The 12524-nt window shown below is 46.7% G+C and overlaps 1 protein-coding gene across 2 annotated transcripts in view; it reads right to left on the bottom strand.

Moving 5' to 3' along the window:
• The window catches only part of NCMAP (non-compact myelin associated protein), a 57586-nt gene that overhangs the window by 21706 nt on the left and 23356 nt on the right, over nt 1-12524 (bottom strand). Inside the window, exon 1 of one of the 2 annotated variants that reach the window (XM_017974407.4) lies at nt 5257-5391. The exons of the other annotated variant lie outside the window; for it this stretch is intronic. The gene's annotated coding sequence lies outside the window, so the exon portion shown is untranslated. Of the gene's footprint in view, nt 1-5256; nt 5392-12524 lie in introns of those variants that run through there. 2 annotated transcript variants of the gene reach the window in all.

The following is a 12524-nucleotide window of genomic DNA, read 5'->3' as shown; positions in this document are numbered from 1 at the left end:
GAGAACACTCAAAATCAGAACGCCTCTCCCTCTAAAGATGATCACAGTTCCACATCAACAATGGAACAAGGCTTGATGGAGAACGAGCGCATCCTGATGACAGAATCACTCTTCAAGGAATGGATAATAACAAACTTCGGTGAGTTAAAAGAACACGTTGTAGCCCAACGTAAAGAAACTAGGAACTTTGAAAAAAGGTTTGATGAAATCCTATTGAGAATAGACAACTTAGAGAGGAGTATGAGTGAATTAATGGAACTGAAGAATACAATACAGGAACTCTGAGAAGTATGCACAGGTTTAAACACTCAAATTGTTCAAGCAGAAGAAGGGATATCAGAGATCAAAGTCCAACTTTATGAAATAAAACGTGAAGAAAAGATTGGAGAAAAAAGGATAAAAAGGAATGAGCAAAGTCTCCAAGAAATGTGGGACTATGTGAAAAGACCAAATTTACGTTTGATAGGTGTACCTGAATGCGACGGAGAGAATGAATCCAAGCTGGAAAATACCCTTCAGGATATTATACAGGAAAATTTTCCTAAACTAGCAAAGCAGGTCAACATTCAACCCCAGGTAATACAGAGAACACCACAAAGATATTCCTCAAGAAGAGCAACCCCAAGGCACATAATCGTTAGATTCACCAGGGTTGAAACGAAGGAGAGGATACTAAGGGCAGCCAGAGAGAAAGGTCAGATTACCCACAAAGGCAAGCCTATCAGACTTACAGCAGATCTCTCGGCAGAAACTCTACAGGCCAGAAGAGAGTGGGGGCCAATATTCAACATCCTCAAAGAACAGACCCTTCAGCCCAGAATTTCATATCCAGCCAAACTAAGCTTCACAACTGAAGGAAAAATAAAATCTTTTATGAACAAGCAAGAACTCAGAGATTTTATTACTACCAGGCCTGCTTTACAAGAGCTTCTGAAAGAAGCATTACACACAGAAAGAAACAACCAGTATTAGCCTTTCTAAAAATACACCAAAAAGTAAAGAGCACCAACATAAAGAAGAATTTACACCAACAAATGGATAAAACAGCCAGTCAACATCAAATGGCAGTAACCCTAAATTTAAATTGACTGAATTCCCAATCAAAAGACACAGCCAAAACCCAACGGCATGTTACATCCAGACCTGTTTCACATGCAAGGATACACAAAGACTCAAAACAAAGGGATGGAGAAAGATTTACCAACCAAATGGAGAGCAAAAATAAATAATAAATAAATAAAAAGCAGGAGTTGCAATTCTTGTATTGGATAAAATAGATTTTAAAGCAACAAAGATATAGTGGTAAAAGGATCAATGCAACAACAAGAGCTAACGATCCTAACACCCAGATAGGAGACTTAGATTCAATGAGACAGAAAATTAATAAGGATATCAAGAACTCAAACTCAGATCCAGAACAAGTAAACTTAATATTTATAGAGCTCTCCACTTCAAATACACAAAATATACATTCTTGTCAATACCACATCACACCCACCCCATTAGTTTAAATGAAACATTGGCCATTATTAATACCCAATTTTTTTCAAAATAAAGCAATATTTCCATTTACTCTCCCTCTTTCTCTTCCTCTTTCTTCCTCTCCTTTACTTATTTTTTTTTTCTTTCCTTCTCTCAAAAAAAAAGAAATCAACTTGTAAACCTCTAGATCCAGGTCGGCAATGTCTCTTTCATTGCTTGATTTCCTTTCTTCCCTTCCCTCCCTCCCTCCCTCCCGCTTCCTCCCTTCCTTCCTTCCTTCATCCCTTCCTTCCTCCCTACCGTCCTTATTTCCTTCCTTCCTGCCTTCCTCCCCCCCCAAAAAAAAATAATAAATAAAAAAAAAAAGAAAAAGAAAAAAGTCAGACATAGCTGAAATACCTTTTGTAGTCTATCTCAGTCCCATTTCCTCCCTTCCCCAAAGTAACCACTCCCTTGACCATTAGTGTGTATTCTCATCAAAGTTTTAAAATGTTTACTACATAACATACATATCCATAAACATTGTGTATGTTGTGGCTGTACATATCTATGAAACACGTCTATTAAATATCAACCTGGCACCTGCTAAGTGACTGATGCTAGGAACACACAGGGAATACAAGATAAACTCCTTGCCTTGGGAAGCTCATGTTCTAGTGAGCACAACAGACTATAGATTTGATCATATGATTCTGGGGCTCAAAAAAACAATCATTTCTTCTGCTGACCCTTCAATATCTGGTAGTGAAAGTCCTTCACCAGCTGGTTCCACCCTTTGTTTCCAGCCTCTCAGCTACTCACACCACCCTCTGCCAAACTACTGTGACAACAGGGCACCCCATCTTCCCCCATCATACTTGGTCTTTACTGCCTCTGGGCTGGCTGCCCCAGGCACTGGCCTCCCCAGTCTCCACCCAGGGTCTCTCCAGAGAGTCCTTATCTATGAGCTGCTGCTTCCCTGCCCTCCCAGCTCTGATGGAAGCACACTTGAAACATACAAACTAGGGTCAAGGTATCTGTAGCCTGACTCAGGGCTCTGGTGGCAGTGGCCTGCCCTGGGGGCTTCACAGGGTCAGAATGGCCTCTGTGGCCTGGCCCTGTTCATCTATAGCGTGGGCTCTGCATCTGCCTTCTCTGAGCTCCCTTAATCCAGGGCCCTGCCTAACTCTCCCTAGCTCTTGTCTACCCCTCCTTCAAAAGACCAGACCCTCCAGACTCTCAGACTCAGGCTCCCACCAGGAACCCTGTGTGGCTCTGCCTGACCTCCCCACTCCTGCCACTCTGTCTCCCTGCCTGGGCTTTCTGTCTCCCAACACCTGAAACAGGCTCAGGCTGGCTATGCACTATTGCTCCCCAAGAAAAAGAGCACAGTCTTCAAGACACAGCCCAGGCCAGGCACGGTGACTCATGCCTGTAATCCTAGAACTTTGGGAAGCTAAGGTGGGCAGATTACCTGAGGTCAGAAGTTCCAGACCACCCTGGCCATCATGGTGAAACCACATCTCTACTAAAAATAAAAAACTAGCCGCTCATGGTAGTGTACGCCTGTAGTCCCAGCTACTTGGGAGGTTGAGGCAGGAGAAATACTTGAACCCAGGAGGTGGAGGTTGTGGTGAGCCAAGATCGCGCCACTGCACTTCAGCCTGGGTGACAGAGCGAGACTCTGTCTCAGCAAAAAGACACAGCCCAATCCCTAGTCACCCTCCAGGAAGACTCCCACTCAGACAGAAATAGCAATGCTGTCCCCTACCCTCCCACAGCAGCGCCCTGCAAAGAAACACCACCGAGGCATGTGTCCATTGCTTTGTCTGCCATTAATGCTGCATGCTCATTGCCAGGCCCTTGAGGATAGAGACTATTTCTCGTTCCTTCTCATATCCTTCTACCTTCCTCAGATAAAGTGTCTGGGTCTTTTCTCCTTTGCCAGTGCAAGGGCTGGAGTGAGTGACTGGATTTCCCCCGGCTTCATCTGCTCCTCTGTAAGACGAGCTGCCTTTCCCTTTCTCTAAGGGAGCTGAGCGTGAGAGGTGAGGTATGGAAAGTGATTTTTATTTTTGTTTTAATTTTTTTATGCCCTTACCCCTCCCTCCCTAGAAAGTGTTTTAAAGTGCTCACTAAATTGTAGCTCTAATTATTATAGTGAGTATTTGTAAATATTTGCTGAACTAAATTAGAGACAGGGGAATCTGGAGCTGAAAACTTGGAGACATTCTTTCTATAAAAACAAGCACAAATTAGCTGGTCTGGTGGTGGTCTGTGCCTGGTGGTGGTCTCCTCTCTATCTGGGAGGCTAAGGAGGAAGGATCACTTGAATCCAGGAGTTTGAGGCTGCAGTAAGCCAGGATGGCACCATTGCACTCCAGCTGGGTGACAGAGCAAGACCCTGTATCTAAAACTAAATAAATAAAATAACATTTTAAAAGGACAGACAAATATGAGGATTCAGAATGAAAGCCTTCCCCACCCAGCACTGCCCACCTCTACTCTCAAGGGGATATGCCTGCCCCATCTCAGCACATGAAGGGTATCAGGATGCATTTCCCTAAACCTTCTCCTTCTAGCCCTCCCAATATCAAGCTAAGAAAACTCACCAAAAGAAAGTGAGACTTTCTATTTATTGATTTATTTATTTAGAGACAAAGTGTTGCTCTTGTTGCCCAGGCTGGAGTGCAGTAGCATGATCTTGGCTCACTGCAAACTCTGCCTCCTGGGTTCAAGTGATTCTCCTGCCTCCAGCCTCCCGAGTAGCTGGGTTTACAGGCATGCACCACCACATCTGGCTAATTTGTATTTTTGTAGGGACGGGGTTTCTCCATGTTGGTCGGGCTGGTCTCGAGCTCCTGACCTCAGGTGATCTCCCCGCCTTGCCTCCCAAAGTGCTGGGATTACAGGGGTGAGCCACCACGCCCAGACAAAAGTGAAGCTTTCTTACAATTTCTTTTAAAAACAGAAAGGAGATGAAAATAGATGGCTGCTGATCAAGGTTTGCTTAGTGAGAGAGACATGGAACAATCATTGGCAAACCCAAACCCACGGACATATTCGCTGTGAAACCAACAAGCACAAATTGACAGAAGCCACCATCTGAGTGTTTGGCACACGCCAAGACCTTGTGCCAGATATTTTCTGTCCATGCCCTGATTTAACTAGCAACATGCCATGTAAGATAAGTTTTCCTTTCCCCTTCTCTCAAATGAAGACCCCAAGACTTGATAATATAAAGCTAACTTTGGCTGGGTGCAGTGGCTCACACCTGTAATCCCAACACTTTGGGAGGCTGAGGCAGGTGGATCATTTGAGGTCAGGAGTTTGATGCCAGCCTGGCCAACATGGAAAATTAGCCGGGAGTGATGGCAGGCACCTGTAATCCCAGCTACTCTCCAGGGAAGCTGAGGCAGAATTGCTTCAACCCAGGAGGCAGAGGTTGCAGTCAGCCGAGACTGCACCATTGAGCTCCATCCTGGGTGACAGAACAAGACTCTGTCTCAAAATAAGAATAAAAATAAAAACCAGTGAGCTGAGATCATGCAATTGCACACCAGCCTGGGCAACAAAGTGAGACTCTGTCTAAAAATAAAATAAAATAAAAACATAAAGTGAACTCTCCATGCTCACAGAGCCCCGAAGCGACAGAACTGGTGTGTGAACCTGGGTGTTGCGAACGGCAACGCCTGCACCCTTCCTACTGTGCCACCCTGTCTCTGACATACTCTAGTGGGGTCTATGACCAATGACTGCAGGAATACATGCATGCACACACATACACACACTGACCAGTAATGCAGCCACCTAAGGCCACCAGGGCGCAGGCTCCTCCACAGGTCCTGCAGGAGTGACCTCCTGGGTACCGAGTTCCAGGTGCAGACTCTTTTGGATGGGCCCAGTTGCTCTTCTCTCTCAGAGAACAGTGAGGAATCTCAGAGCGTATCTTGCCTCCTCAGGGAGCGAGGGCTGTCAATTGCATCTCTGTTCCTGCCGCATCAGAGAAGGTGGGAGGGAGGGTGGTAGAACAGCCATGGCCAAGGATGTGGGTGTTTTTATGTGTGGGGCCCCAGCAACTGCTGTTAACCAAGTGAGGGCCAGCAGGGCCCTTCAGTATCAAACATGCCTATGAGCAGGGGCCATGGCCCAGAAAACAGGGAGAGGACAGGGAAAGGGAGGCCAGTTTTCACTGGCAGAGGTTAATTTAATAACAATAATAATGCAGTATGCGTCAGGCACTGCACTTTGTGCTTTATGTTTGAGATCTCATTTAATCCTCATTTCAATCCAGTAAGGAGGGCACAGGCACTTTGTCCTCTACAGATGAGGAAACTGAGGCTTGGAGCAAAGAAGAAACTGCCTTAACTTCACAAGGCTAATATGAAAACCATGCCAGGATTCAAGCCAGGGTCTGTCTGGTTTCATAGCCCCTTCTTCAAAAACCCTCCTAGCAAATGCACAAGGCATAGGTAGCCTAGCATCCAGGGCCCAAATCAATGTGGGGCTTTGATGAAAAATTCCATACAGGCTAGGGTGCAGCAGACAGAGCAAAGGCCCTTGCCCCAGGCCCCTGACCCTGACCCTGACTTCTACCCAACTTCTCCTGCCCTTGGCCACACTCTGAGCCTTCCTCTTCAGCAGAGCCTCAATCACATTTATGGAATCTACAAGGGACTATTGTTTTCTTGGGTTGTTTACAAATGGCCTGTGTGGGAGTTCAGTTTGGGAAGTGATGGAGGGTCATAACCACTCACAGATCCATTGCTGTCTGACTACCTCTTGATCAAGTGTAAGAGCTGAATCTGGAAGATAAATGCTGTCAGTTCTCCCCCGTCCAAAATATCTCCCCTGAAGCTCTGCCCTAGGGGTACCCCTTCTCTCTTTGGCCTGGCTTATAAGTTCCTCCCTGGATAAGACAATAAAGATACTGCCAAGCCTGGCAGACCTCTCCTCAAATGACCACCTGCCCCTCAGAGCAGGTAACCCACGAAAGCCCTTGATCCCCCACAACATTGGGATTGATTTTTCCCAATCCCCGGAGAGATGGGAGATTCAGCAGGACTTGATCTCCTCCACAGACAAGCGGCTCACTACTCCCAAGCAGCTCCTGGAGATATTGGGATGTTTTAATTGTCAGCAAATTGAACTTCAGGCCAAGTGTGGTGACGTGAACCTGAAATTGAAGCTACTCAGGCGGCTGAAGTGGGAGATTCGCTTGAGCCCAGGAGTTTGAGGCTGCAGTGAGCTGTGATTGAGCCACTGCACTTCAGCCTGGGTGACAGAGCAAGACACCATCTCAAAAAATTAAATTAAAATAAAAAGAAAATTGGGTATTTTCCTCTCAGAAGTCCTCTCTTTCTCACCAAAGACAGAGCTGTTTTCCTTTGTTTTTTTTTCTCTTTCTTTTGCCTATCAAACCTCTACTTCTAAACTTCTAAAAATAATAATAAAAATAAAAGATAAAAGAAAAAGAAAATTGACCTTCATATTGGCACCTTGTAATTTTTACTTATCAGTGCTAATTATCTTCCCACAAAGGTAAATCTGCTACCTCTTCTAAGTGAAAGCCTTTCAGGATTAAAAGCACTTTTGTGGTGGTGGTTTATGCCTATAATCCCAGCATTTTGGGAGGTTGAGGTGGATGGATTGCTTGAGCCCAGGAGTTGAAGACCAGCCTGGACATGGTGAAACCTCTTCTCTACAAAAATACAAAAATTAGCCTGGCATGGTGGTATGCACCTGTAGTCCCAGTTACTTGGGAGGCTGAGGCTGGAGGATCGCTTGAGCCCAAGATGTGGAGGCTGCAGTGAGCCAAGGTCACACTACTGTACTACAGCCTGGGAGACAGAGTGAGACCCTGTATCAAAAAAAAAAAAAAAAAAAGAAAAGAAAAAAGAAAAAATGCACCTTTAATCATTGTGCATGAAAGGGTCAAACATCCAGGGCTGGAACAGAGCAGTTAGGGTAGCTGGTATCAGCACATCAATGTTACCTCCCACCAATAGGTGGCGATAGCGGTCGGCTGTAGGTTGGTAAACATCCTGCTGAAGCCAATCTGTTTTTAAGCAGCGGAGCTTTTTGCTCTTGAAAACAGCAACTGTATGTTTTCTGATGATTTTCTTCTCTGGGACAAAGATTCTCAGCTCCTTCGAACAAGCCTTTGGGTGATAGTGTCCCTCATGGGTTCCTCATTCCTCTGTGTCAAGGACTCCCTTAAGAATGACCCCAAAACTGGACACATGACTCCAGAGGGGAGCTGACATGTTCAGAATGACAGTTTTCTTGATACTTATCAAACATGACCTGAATTCTGCTATTTACTAGCTGTGTGACCTTGGCCAGCTTTCTTCACCTCTTGGTTTTCTGGCCTGTGAAATACGAATTACAATAGTCACAACTCCACAGGGCTGTTATGAGAATTAAATGAGATAAAACATGTCATGTATTCAGTGCAGCGCTGTATACAATATCTATTGATATTACCCTAGATCGATGCAAACAAATAGCTCGCTGGCCTTACAAGCTGCCATAATGCACTGCTCATATGCACCTGCTAACAGACGCCCGCCCCCTCAGCCCTTTTTCAGACTTATCCTTATATTCATTTATGGTCAATCAAAGCCCTAAGATCAACAAGTGAAGGGGCTTTTTTTTTTTTTTTGAGGTGGAGTCTTGCTCTGTTGCCCAGGCTGGAGTGCAGTGGCATGACCTCGGCTCACTGCAAGCTCCGCCTCCCAGGTTCAAGGGATTCTCCTGCCTCAGCGTCCTGAGTAGCTGGAATTACAGGTGCCGGTGATCATGCCCAGCTGATTTTTGTATTTCTTAGTAGAGACAGGTTTTCACCATGTTGGCCAGGCTGGTCTCAAACTCCTGACCTTGTGATCCACCCACGTCAGCCTCCCAAAGTGCCAGGATTACAGGCATGAGTCAACACAAATGAAGGGGCTTTATAAACTGCAGAGTGGAAAGAGGGGGCAATGACAGCTGCATGATGAGTAGTGACAATATTATGACTATCTGCTGTCCAGTTGCCAGGACCCCATTCTGCACTTCTGCAAATGACTTTTTGACAATCAGGACTTGGCACTGATCCCCGCTAGCCTTGACCTTGTTGATTTGGACCCTCAGGAGAGAAACTTCAGCTCCTCCTGGATGGCTGCTGAGAACACTTGATGGTACTGTGACACAGCACATTGTCCAGGGGCTCATGACCCAGCAAGGGCTTTGGGGTTGGGTAGACCTGGATTTTATCTTTGCCTCATCACTGACCAACTCAATAAGCTGAGCTGCTTTTTCATTTGTAAAACAGGGCTAACCCCTCCTATCTTGTGGGGTTGTGAGAATAAGTGAGATGCCATAATTGCCCAACTGAGCGCCTGGAGTGCTCATGCCAGTTCCCAGTGCCCCTTTTCCTCTCCCTGGCTCCAGTCTGTGTTCTCCCTGCTCTCTTTGGAGCTTGAACACCCTGTTCTCTGCCTGGCCAAGTGTTGGCTGCATTGGTCAAACTCAGGTCTAAACAGGTCAGGGGCCAGACTGTGAAACCTGGCGTCCCAAGGAGGGGATCTGAGCAGGGCTTCACCAGGACCTCTCCATTGAGAGCAGAGACAGAGGAAATAGTGAGACATCCCCCAAAGAGAAAAAAGTCCTGATGGGACCAGTGGGGCACAGGGGCTGTGACTGGGCAGAGGAAGAACAAGCTGAAGGTTCATAACCTGAGACTTGGAAGACCAGGATTTCCCTTGCTACATAATCCTGCAAAGTCCTCTTCCTTCCCTGGACCTTGGTTTTCCTGCCTGTAAAATGGGCCAGTTTGGTGATTATCTCTAAGGGTTTTCCAACCAGCAGTGCTATTACATGGAACAGTTGATAGCTTCACTCAAAAACCAGTGTCTTCCAAAAGCTTATTCTTCTTTGTAGATACAAAGAAGTGAGGAGAGGGAATGTGAGGAGAGGGAGGTCAGCCTTAGCAGGTCACTCTGGAAGGCAGCGATCCTTCCTAGAAGGCACTTGAGACTGGAACAAACTGAAGCAGATTCCATGAAGGGGCTTTGATTTTGCAACGGTAGTGCACAGGAAAGGAAACCTGGGGATGAACTTCCCAGTGCTCTGTAGGGCACATAGTCATCCAGGCCGCCAGATTCCTGCATGGCCATTTCCTTCACCCTCCCTTCCTATTGGGTCCCATGTCATAAGCTCCCCACCCTGTCTGCCCTGTCTGTTCATGGCTCTGTGTCACAGCTCCTGAAGATGGGGTAGGAATTCTACCGAGTGCTCCCCTGAACTGGAGGCCATACACAATTACATATTGAACATATGTCCCTTGTAGCTGGTTCCCAGAAATAAGGAAGCACATTTTCTGCTCCATTCTTTCATCCTCCCATCCACTCATGCCCCTATCTACCCAAACACTCACTGGGCACACAATCCTCCTTCCACCCGTTCTTCTGTGCATCCGTCCTCCCATCCATTCAACCAGCGCCCACCCTGTGCATAGGACTGAGAAGACTCAAAGAGGGCCATGGGTCTGTTTGAAACCAAAGAACAGTACAGAAATAAATAAAATAAAAACACAAAAACCAGAGGGGCCATGGGGATTACGTCCTAAGGAACTCAGACCTAAAGGATGAGAAACGGAATTGTTTCCTTTCAGAATCTTTTCTTCAATCCCATGTACTGGGCATCGACCCACCCCAGGCCTAGCCCAGCACTTCCCACAGAAAGGTGCCTGATCAATGTCCTACAGCAGTCCTATGGCAAAGCTGCAGCCTGTTGCTCTGGAAGTCTGGGCTTCAGGCCCACCACACCTGTAAAGTCTGACTTCCCCACCCTGTCAAATGAGGGCTCAGATGACCTTTGTTCCTCTGATTTTTGTGGCCCGCATTATAAGGAAAGGGGACTCCAGGAGCTTCTAACCCAAGACCTGCAGATATAATCAGCTCTATGTGCTCAGGGATATAAATAGAATCCCCAGCTGAAAGTGGTCACAAGGCACATTTTGCTGGTGCCAAAAGGGTGGCACACACAGTACCAGAAGTCAGTAGGAGGAAGAGACCCACGGGCATGGTGGTGGAGACTGACAGAGCTGGAATGTGACCTGTGGCTTCCATCTGCCCCTCAGTCTTTGGGCTGAAGCCAAGGATCCAGCTCTTGAGAGTCCTTGACCTCCATAGGAGCTCCCACATTAAATCTCCAGGTGTCCCACTGTCCCTGTGCGGAAGTGGGGAGACACAGGGTTCATGAGTTTATGCCCCTCAGTGAATATGTCACAGGATAATAACGCCACCTTGACATCCTAGGCCAGGAGAGAAGGAAGCCAGCACTCAAGCAGACCCTACCCAAGTGCCAGGCACTGTGCTTTCACATGCTCCCCGTTTAACCCACACAGCAAGGCAGCACTGAAAGGAAATGGAGGCTCAGAGAGGTTGAGACTTGCCTAAAATCTGACAGCAGGTCAGTGGAGGAGCTAGGTCTCAAACTCAGCCCTACTTCAGATTGTCCTCAGCGACCCTGGCCCCCAGGAGGTAAGCAATATTCTTTGGGACACTCTTAGGGTCAGTGGCCCTGCTAGGGAAGGACTCTGCTCACTTTTCTTTCCTTCTTTTTTTTTTTCTGAGACAGAGTCTCATTCTGTCGCCCAGGCTGGAATACAGTGGTGCAATCTCAGCTCACCACAACCTCCGCCTCCTGTTTTCAAGCAATTCTCCCGCATCAGCCTCCTGAGTAGCTGGGATTACAGGTACCCACCACCACATCCAGCTAATTTTTTTGTATTTTTAATAGAGACAGGGTTTCACCATGTTGGTCAGGCTGGAACTCCTGACCTCGTGGTTTGGCCCCCTCAGCCTCCCAAAGTGCTGGGATTACAGGTGTGAGCCACCACACCCAGCCACTGTCTGCTCACTTGTCCTTCTACCTGTTGATATTTTGAGTCCAAGAGGTACAGCCAGGCCTCAGAGTATGGCAGGGTTTCTGATCCTTGGTACTACTGACATTCAGGCCAGGTAATTCTTTGTCGTGAGAGCTGTCCTGTGCATTACAGGACATTCAGCAGCATCCTTGGCCTCTGCTCACTAGATGCACCCCCCACCCCAGCTGTAACATCCACAAACGTGACAGGGCATTTCCCAATGTCTTCTGAGAGGCCAAATTTTCTCTGGTTGATAATTGCTTGAGTAGGACTATTAGGCCTGCCTCTTAACAGTTCCTTCCCTCGCTATCCAAGACGATCTAGAGAAGGAAACTGTCCAGTCTGTTTTTACACCTGTGGATAAACAACCAATAACGATGATGGCGAAGACCGAAAGACAGTTACTACCATGGATCAAGTGCTTCATGAGCCAGTCACCACGCCAAGTACATTGTATATGTTTTCTCACACTTATCCTTCCTGTTTTACAGACAAAGTAGTGGAGTCTCAGTGAGACTAGGAAGTGTCCAAGGCATCTGTGCTGATACATGGCAAAGCTACAATTGATCCGTTTCCTATTGCTGCTCTAACAAATCATTGCAAATTTAGTGGCTTAAAAGAACACGCACGAATTTTCTTTCAGTTCAAGAGGTCAGAAGTCTAAAGTTGGTCTTAGTGGGCTAAAATCAAAGTGTTAGCAGAGCTGCGTTTCTTCAGGAAGCTCTTGGGGAGAATTTGTTTCCAGGCCTTTTCTTGCTTCTGCAAGCTGTCTGCATTCCTTGGCTCATGGCTTCTTCCTCCATCTTCAGACCAGCATCTTCTTACCTCTCTCCCTCTCATCTCTGCTTCCATCATGACATATCCTCTTCTCTCTCTGATCCTTGTGATGACTTTGGGCCCACTCAGCTAATCCAGGATAATCTCCCCACCTCAAGATCCTTAACTTAATTACCTCTGCAAAGTTCCTTTTTTTTTTTGAGATGGAGTTTTACTCTTGTTGCACAGGCTGAAGTGCAATGGCACCATCTTGGCTCACTAAAACCTCTGCCTCCCAGGTTCAAGCTATTCTCCTGCCCCAGCCTCCCCAGTAGCTGAGATTACAGGCAGGTGCCACCAAGCCTGGCTAATTTTGTATTTTTAGTAGAGATGGGGT

This window comes from Callithrix jacchus, chromosome 7 (genome assembly GCF_049354715.1).
Source record: "Callithrix jacchus isolate 240 chromosome 7, calJac240_pri, whole genome shotgun sequence".
Taxonomy (NCBI): Eukaryota; Metazoa; Chordata; class Mammalia; order Primates; family Cebidae; genus Callithrix; species Callithrix jacchus.
This window is presented reverse-complemented; position numbering and strand designations above follow the sequence as displayed.